Below are 9,866 nucleotides of genomic sequence, written 5' to 3'. Positions count from 1 at the left end.
AATTTGATTCTTCAGATGTTGTATTAGTCAATGCCTGATGAAGAGACCTGAGTAGTCTTGAAAGCTTGCAATGTGTTACCATCTTTTCAGTTAGCCGTTAAAAGGTATCAACCACTGAGGACTCTCAATTCTGAATATTCTTCTATCTACTGGCTAACACGGTACAAAGATATACATCTTCCATGAAAAAATAAAAACTTACTGCTACTTTTTTAAACCTTCTAAAATGCTAACAAAATAAAATAACATTTTACAAATGGTGTTGATTTACGGTCGACATGTGGGAAATGTTATTTATTAATGTTTTGCTATAATGTGACTAACTGAATTAAATGGATAATCATTCAAAGTTTGAAAATTACTATTTTTGTACATTTTTCAAATTTCTGATATTTTTTATAAATAAACACAAAACATATCAACCTAAATTTACCATTATCATAAAGTATAATGTGTCCCGAACAAACGTTCTCAAAATCACTGGAATCTGTCTAAGTGTTCCAGAGTTATTACCACATAAAGTGACACTGATCAGATTTTTTAAATTTGGCTCTGTCACTAAGGGGTTAAATAAACTGGCTTGGACTTTACATGAAAACTGCCTCCTGTGCCTACCTCAAGAACAGTTGAGTACAAACCTCTACAGTAGGTTTTCAAAAACACACACGGCTCTACTCTGTGCATATTGTACACACATGGCTCCGCGCCGAACACACACGGCTCCACTCCGTACACGTCGCACGCACACAGCTCTGCTCCGGGCACCTCGTATACACACAGCTCCACTCTGTACACTTTGCACACACACGGCTCCGCTCCGTATGCGTTGTACACACACAGCTCTGCTCCATACTTATTGTATACACACGGCTCTGCTACTCCCACACTGTAAACCCCTCCTGACCCCTCACAAAAACTTCCCCTCATCCAGCACCATGACAACCAACACAGCAGAGTCCTGCATACACAGAGGCCCCTGATCATGTGACTCCTGACTCCTCCCCTCCTGTGACCTCATCACAGGTCCTGTGCGCACAGAACAGCCATATATGTGGTGTGCGGCTCTGCAGGTGGAGGTAGGTGCTGGAGATTCCCCATTACTGGGCGGGGGCAGGGGATATTAACCCTCTCAGTGCTGGTGATATTTCTCTCCTCGCTCCGTATAACTTACTGATGGAGGTTTCCTCTCTTTCTCTGGAGCCAGAGCTTCTGTTCTCTCCGTAGATGATGATTAGAGAGAAGCACACAAATCTCCTGGGGAAATCCCTCTGTGGTTATATCTATATATATATATATATATATATATATATATACACTCACTGGCCACTTTATTAGGTACACCATGCTAGTAACGGGTTGGACCCCCTTTTGCCTTCAGAACTGCCTCAATTCTTCGTGGCAGAGATTCAACAAGGTGCTGGAAGCATTCCTCAGAGATTTTGGACCATATTGACATGATGGCATCACACAGTTGGCGCAGATTTGTCGGCTGCACATCCCTGATGCGAATCTCCCGTTCCACCACATCCCAAAGATGCTCTATTGGATTGAGATCTCGTGACTGAGGAGGCCATTTGAGTACAGTGAACTCATTGTCATGTTCAAGAAACCAATCTGAGATGATTCGAGCTTTATGACATGGCGCATTATCCTGCTGAAAGTAGCCATCAGATGTTGGGTACATTGTGGTCATAAAGGGATGGACATGGTCAGCAACAATACTCAGGTAGGCTGTGGCGTTGCAACGATGCTCAATTGGTACCAAGGGGCCCAAAGAGTGCCAAGAAAAAATTCCCCACACCATGACACCACCACCAACAGCCTGAACCGTTGTTACAAGGCAGGATGGATCCATGCTTTCATGTTGTTTACGCCAAATTCTGACCCTACCATCCGAATGTCGCAGCAGAAATCGAGACTCATCAGACCAGGCAACGTTTTTCCAATCTTCTACTGTCCAATTTCGATGAGCTTGTGCAAATTGTAGCCTCAGTTTCCTGTTCTTAGCTGAGAGGAGTGGTACCCGGTGTGGTCTTCTGCTGCTGTAGCCCATCTGCCTCAAAGTTCGACGCACTGTGCGTTCAGAGATGCTCTTCTGCCTACCTTGGTTGTAACGGGTGGCAATTTGAGTCACTGTTGCCTTTCTATCAGCTCGAACCAGTCTGCCCATTCTCCTCTGACCTCTGGCATCAACAAGGCATTTCCGGCCACAGAACTGCCGCTCACTGGATTTTTTTTCTTTTTCGGACCATTCTCTGTAAACCCTAGAGATGGTTGTGCGTGAAAATCCCAGTAGATCAGCAGTTTCTGAAATACTCAGACCAGCCCTTCTGGCACCAACAATCATGCCACGTTCAAAGGCACTCAAATCACCTTTCTTCCCCATACTGATGCTCGGTTTGAACTGCAGGAGATTGTCTTGACCATGTCTACATGCCTAAATGCACTGAGTTGCCGCCATGTGATTGGCAGATTAGAAATTAAGTCTTAACACACAGTTGGACAGGTGTACCTAATAAAGTGGCCAGTGAGTGTATATATGACTTGTTTCTGTTGCGGTTTCTTCAGGTGACATTTATAATTGCGGCTGTTATAATTAATGACTCCAGGACCCTCCCGGTGTCATCACTCTGTATTTCTGCCGGTCTCCTCTATATTTCTGGGCTCCCTGTGACCTGAGTGGCTCCTGTAGTGATAATCTCCTCCACTCCCCATGTAGATGGCAGATTCTGGGGGGCGGACATAAAGCACACAGCGTTCAGACCACGCTCCATCTTTATCGTATCTATCCCACTCTTAGGCTATGTGCACACGTAGCAGAAAGTTTCTGCTTAAAAACCGGACTCCCTTCCCAGACATCGCGTGTATTTTTCTGCGCGTTTTCCATGCGTTTTCCACGTGGTTTTTGCACAAAAAACGAGCGGTTTTTATGCGTTTTTTTTCCGCGCGGTTCTAGACCCATAGAAATAGCCAGAAATGCAGAAAAATCCGCGAAATTAATGAGCATGCTGCGTTTTTTACCGCAAAGCGTTTTTTTCGCGGTAAAAAACGCATCAATATGCACAAAAATTGCAAAATGCATAGAAATGAATGGGAAGCTTATTTTTAGCATTTTTATAGCGGATTTATTGACAAATCCGCTAAAAAAACGCTGTGTGTGCACACAGCCTTAGCGTCTCCACTCTCCTGTCCCCATATCTGATCAATTCACAATGACACAGCAGCAAATAACAGACTTCTAGATAATTCAGATACTTGGTAGAAAAGCAATAAAGTCTTACACTATGTAATTAGACTGTCCAGGTAGAAACAAAAATTCCCTCCACTCCAGCGTTAGTTTTAATTTTTAAGGTAGAGAACCAAGATCCTGTCCCAAAATGTAGTAGGTGTAATAATAATAATATTAGCAAATACCTACAATTAGAAATGTAGCATAGTTTTTCTGATTCGCTATGTCTCTTTCCTCATGGGCAGGCATTGCAGGACTTGTAATTGTTGGACCTGTCTCTTTACGGAACAAGTCAGTATAAATAAATATAAATAGACACTTCATCCTAAACCTTCAATTTAACATCCAAAAATGAGATCTCTCGATGATATGTGTAGGTGAGCCTGATGCTGGAGTCATTGCGATTAAGTGCAGGCATAAAAAGTTGGAGGTCACTGATAGATCCTTGCCATATGATGAGGATGTCGTCGATATAACAATATCATCTGGGGAGTGGCATGTGTGCCCTCTTTGAATATGACCCTCTCCCAGTCTCCCAGAGAAAAGTTAGCATTAGAAGATGCAGATGACGCTTCCAATACTGTACCCCATTTCTGAAGAAAAAAATCTGAATGTAAAAAAAAAAGTTGTGTGTTGGCATGAATCGCAACAACTCCAGCATCAGTCCTTTAGTATCCACATTGAAATTGCTAGACTCAAGAAAGAATTGTGTCACTTCTAATCCATCCTCATGGCGGATGCTGGCATAGAGTGAATATACATCCGCCAAGATGAGGAGCATATGCTGTTCTAAGCCGATACCATCCAGATGTCTCATGACGTCCGTTGTGTCTCTGACTTTGTGGCTGAATTCAAGAGGAAGCACAAGAAGGCATCATTGACTTACAAGAGAACTGTTCGCCGTCTCCGCACTGCCTGCGAGCGAGCAAAGCGTACCATGTCATCGAGCACCCAGGCTAGCATCGAGATTGACTCCCTGTACGAAGGAATCGACTTCTACACATCCATCAACAGAGCTCGCTTCGAAGAGCTGAACGCCAATCTCTTCAGAGGAACCCTGGACCCAGTAGAGAAGGCTCTCTGCGAGAGTTGTAGCATAGCTTGGAGTGTTATTTGCTTTTGAGATAGAGTTTTAACATGGCTTTTAGTGTTATTTGCTTCTGAGTTACGGTATGGCTTGGAGTGTTATTCACTTTTTTGAATTAGAGTTTAATATGGAGTGCTAATTGCTATACACTGGCGATGTGGGCTTAAGTATAAGTAAGTGTAATAGAACACTGTTGGAGAGGCTTAAACTACCACCTAAAGCTAAATAGAGTATTGTTTGGGCAATGTCTCACAGTACAGGGCGGATTCTCTGCCATATCTAAAAATACCTATGTACATGTCTTGATAGGATATTAACAGAGGGCTCTATCCGTGAGAAATATTATCTCATACTCTGTCTCTATTTTGGAACACATTGATTTGGGTAATATCTTGTAACATAGGGTGGACACTCTGTCATACTCAATGACATCCATATATTCTATGTTCTATTATGTGCTTTGCCAGGGAGAAATACATGTGGGTGCTACATTTGATTCACTTGCCAACTCGTCCAGTGTGCCTTTGTTTTTCCAAACTGAATAACCCCAAGTTTAAAAACCTGTCTTTATATTGAAGTCCACCCATTCCCTTAATAACTTGGGTCGCTCTTCTCTGCTCCCACTCTAGTTCAGCAGTGTCCTTCTTATACACCAGAGACCAAAATTGTTTACAATCCTTTGGATTTTCTTGGAAGCTTTTTACATGGGATTCTTTATGATTTTCCATGTTCTTCCTATTTAGATCCCTACAATATTGGATCCAATCTATCTTCTTTATAACAGAATTCTCCTGATTGAGCCATCAAGGATGGATAGGGACAGGGACAAGATGGCGGAGGGGATATTACACCTCACCCTAGAGATCCTCTTCCGGCTTACTGGAGAGGTGAGAGATTCTGATGACGTCACATTACATCATTCTTATCTATGGGAATAACAGATGGACAGAACTGGAGAGGTGAGGACTCTGGAAATGTCTGTAGTGAGATTTATTAATGTGTCTCTCCATAACCAGGATTACACAGTAGTGAAGAAGACCTCTAGTGAGCGCTGTCAGGCCCCTGTGTCTGAGGGATGGGGAAGACCCCTGAGCCCAATCACGGGGCCTCCACCTCACCCCCTGATACATGAGGACATCAATGACCAGAAGATCCTAGAACTCACCTACAAGATGATTGAGCTGCTGACTGGAGAGGTGACACTGCTGGGAATGCTGGGACATTATACAGTAATGCTATGGAGGGATCGGGGGATGACGGTATCATTGTATGTGTCAGGTTCCTATAAGGTGTCAGGATGTCACCGTCTATTTCTCCATGGAGGAGTGGGAGTATTTAGAAGGACACAAAGATCTGTACAAGGACGTCATGATGGAGGTTCCCCAGCCCCTCACATCACCAGGTAATACACAGGACTAAATACACTTGGCCTATAATTATCTGAACATAAAAAATTAATTCAGTCCCTGTATGTGTTTCTTCCAGTTATATCCTGTAAAAGGACAACACCAGAGAGATGTCCCCGTCATCTTATTCCACAGGACTGTAAACCAGAAAATCTTGATGTTATTCAGGATCATCAGGTAAATCGAGAGAATGTGACATGAGATATCCCCTATTATGTGTAGTAGACTGTGATGATCTTGTGTTGTCTTGTTCTATTCACTAATATTAGACGTTTTTATACTTGGTGGAGATGACTGGTTTTCTGCTTACCAATAACATTAGATGTTGTCTGGATCTTCTCGCAGTTTTCTGATTATGGAGACTGACCTTTAAAATTAGGAGCTGACAGGTTGGATTTATACAGGAGACCTGCACCAGTATTATACACTGAATGGCCTATTTAGCAGACACTGTCAGTCTCTTGATTAGAGCTTTTCTGTTTGGAAATTAGACCCATGACCATGAGTACAGTATAACATGAAGTAAACAATTTTCATTCTCATTCCACATAAGAATTGAAAAATTGAATGATTTTGAATGAGGCATGGTTATCAGTGCTTGATTAGCCAGTATTTAAAAAAAAATAAATAAAAAGAACCTGCCAAACTCATGTTTTTATGGGCAATGGCGTTAAGACTATACTGAGATTATTGTTAAGGAGGAAAAGCATCCCATGACAAAGTATCCTGCGGATGAAAACAACTCGTCAAGGGAGATATCAAATAATCGTTGAGAAAAATTGGTGCAGTCATGCAAATTGCTTCTGAATACAGTGCTGGTGTCCAAGCAATGTGTCCGGATGCACTCTTTGTTCTTTAGCACGCATGAGATATAGCAGCAGACGATCAGTTCCAGTATCATTGCATTCTATTTTCAGTGAGTAAAAGAGCCTAAAATTCTATTACTGGGCATTGGAAAACATTGGTCAGATGAATCCAGTTTTTTGCTGCATCATGCTGATGGTAGGGTCAGAATTTGGCAGAAGGCTACTGGCGGTAGCTCTTTTCCCTATGACAGAAGGACGGACAATGCACCATGTACAATGTGCATATAGTCATGGATTGCTACAAGGAACATGAAAGTGTGGTTTTCCTTGCTTCCCCGGCCTTCAGACTCCAGATCTTAATTTTGTAGAAAATCTCACAGACAAGTTAAAACCGGTTGTTATGAGAATGTCAGCTCCACAATCAAATTTGCAGCAACTTAAAGAATCTATCTTATTGACATGGGTTAGTATTGATGCAGAAAAATCAACGACTAGTGGAATCTGAGATGAATTGTTGAAGATCTCATGGCCAAAGATGTTCCATTGTTCTACCATATGAGCTTCTCTAATAAAGTGACCATTCAGAGTATGTTTTATACTTGGTGGAAAAGACAAGATAAAGCTGATCATAGACACTAGATGTTGTCTGGATCGTCTCATAATTTTTTGGTTATGGAGACTGCTGGTTAGATTTAGGAGCCAAAAGGTTTGATTTATACAGGAGACAAGCAGCTAAGTGATAACTACTGCTGTAGATTGTGGTTGTCATGTTAATTTTTGATCTTTTCTCTTCTTTGAATAATTTCTTATGGCCTCTCCATTTGTCTGTGACTTTTACAATATTTGTTTCAGGGTAGAATTCTGACCCATGCTAATACTACAGAGACTTATGTGAGGGGTGATGAGCAGTCTAAAGAGAAGATTCCCAAAAATAACCATACAGGTAACCACACACGTAACCACCAAATGCTGACAAGTACAGTGGTTCAGTAAAGTTTCCAAATGATTGAGAATTTTTCATATTTCTGCACTTATTTGACCTAAAACTACATTATATATTTTCTGATAAGTCCTAAAAGTAGATAAATAGAATTAAATAAAAACAAATGAATCAAACATATTAGCCTGGATGATTCTCCTCATTTTAAAATACAATATCACACATTTGTGAATGGAAAAGTATGGGAACCTTTAAAATTAGTAGATTATTGGAAGATGAAATTAGAGTCTTATCAATTTAATCGATATGTTGACAATCAGGTGTTAAGGTTCCGTTACATTTAGCGATGCACCAGCAATGCTGAAAACGATACGACCCGGTCAGGATCGCTGGTGCATTGCTAAATGGTTGCTAGTGAGCTGCCAAACAGGCAGATCTCACCAGCGACGCAGCAGCCCATCGGCGGTCGTTACTTACCTGTCAGACGCAGCGATGATGACGTCTTCCGCCTGTGTCCATGCGTCGCTCGTCGGCGCCAATGGGATGCCAGCGGGAAGCCAGCGAGAAGAAAATGGGCCTGGACGTTCTTGCGCGATCAACGATATCCAGCGGCGGGCCGGGTCACAGGTACGTGTCACATGTAGCGAGATCGCTAGCGATATCGCTGTTGCATCACAAAATCGGTGACGCTTTAGCGATATCACTAGCGATCTTGCTATGTGTGAAGGGGGCTTTAGTTGTCAACCTGCTTTTATTCAAAGTCTGATGGTAACAACATGTTTGTGGAATTTTATCATGATAAGAATGTCACCCCATTTTAGCCCTATCAGCTGCCGGCACCGCCATCAGGGGCTTATCTACAGCATTTTGTAATGCTGTAGATAAGCCCCCGATGAAACCTGAAAGATAAGAAGAAAGAGTTATACTATACTCACCCGGCGTTCGGTCCGATGGGTGTTGCCATCCCGTCCGGTGCCTCCCTTCTTCATACAATGATGTCCTCCTTCTTGCTTCTCCCTCTTCTCCTGCGCATGCGTATTTTATCTCCCCTGTTGAGGGCAGAGCAGAGTACTGCAGTGCGCAGGCGCCGGACCTCTGTGACCTTTCCCGGCGCCTGCGCACTGCAGTACTCTGCTCTGCCCTCAACAGGGCAGATAAAGTATGCCTGTGCAGGAGCCAAGGGAGAAACAAGGAGGAGGACATCATGGTATGAAGATGGGAGGTGCCAGACCGGACCGCGATACCCACCTCACCCGACTCTGCCCCCGGTGAGTATAATCTAACGTGTTTTTCTTATCTTTCTGGTTTCATCAGGGGCTTGTCTACAGCATTACAGAATACTGTAGATAAGCCCCCGATGGCGATGGCCCCAGCTTATAGGGCAAAAATGGGGTGACAGATTCCCTTTAAAACTGTTGTTGCTTGTGAGGCTGGAAAAGGTTACAAAGTCATTTCTGAAGAGTTTGGACTCCACCAATTCAGAGACAGATTGTGTAGAAATGGAGGAAATTTAAGGTCATTATTACCCTCCTCAGGGGTATTCGATCAAAAATGATCACTCCAAGTGAAGGCATATAATAATCTACAAAGGTCACAAAGGAATCTATTCTAACCTCTGAGCAACTAATGTCCTCTTAGCTAGAATAAATCCATGAGTCCACCATCAGGTAAATATTGTCAAGGGTGCGCATGGCAGAAATGCAAGGACAATGCAACCGTTCTCCAAAAATAACATTGCTGTCCATCTGCAGTTTGCTAAAGATCAAGTGGACAAACTAGAATGGATCAATGTTTTATGAATGGATGAGGCAAAAAATAGTTTTAAATGAGAAGCGTTACGTTTGGAAAAAGAAAAACACTGCACTATAGCATAAAAACCTCATAACATTTGTGCAACACGGTACTGGTAGTACCAAAAGAATGGTTGCAAAAGAATAAAGTTAAATTTCTGGAATCAACAAGTCACAGTCCTGACTTTAACTGCTTCACGACTTGCACTGTACATGTACGGCGCATGTCGGGTCTCCCCCCATTTGATGTTAACTCCCTGCTGGGCACACATCTTTTTTGGCACATGACAGCTGATTTTTGTAGCTGGCATGTGCTCCTAACAGCCACGGGTGGAATCGCGATCCACCCATGGTTGTTAACCTGTTAACTGCCGCTGTCAATCTCTGACAGCAACATTTAACATGATGGTGTCGGAAGCGCGTCACTAATCCCACCCATCGGCGCCAGTGTCACATGACCGTGGGTCGTCGATGGGTTGGCATTACAACCTGGGGTTCACAGGAGACTCCTGTGGTTGTCATTGCCCAGTGGTCAGCGCGCATAGCAAGTGAGCATTTCTGCTACACATAGCAGGGCTGCAGCTGCAGACTATTAAAGCAAGTGTAAG

At 42.9% G+C, this 9,866-nt stretch overlaps 1 pseudogene; it reads left to right on the top strand.

Annotated features, from left to right (window-relative positions):
* The first annotated feature begins 1,040 nt into the window (after positions 1–1,040).
* The window catches only part of LOC141074238 (uncharacterized), a 78,578-nt pseudogene continuing 69,752 nt past the window's right edge, over positions 1,041–9,866 (top strand).

This window comes from Dendrobates tinctorius, unplaced genomic scaffold, assembly GCF_039654945.1.
Source record: "Dendrobates tinctorius isolate UK_male_01 unplaced genomic scaffold, ASM3965494v1 ptg000014l, whole genome shotgun sequence".
Taxonomy (NCBI): domain Eukaryota; kingdom Metazoa; phylum Chordata; class Amphibia; order Anura; family Dendrobatidae; genus Dendrobates; species Dendrobates tinctorius.
The sequence above is the reverse complement of the archived record's forward strand: the minus strand, read 5'-3'. Positions and strand labels throughout refer to the sequence as shown.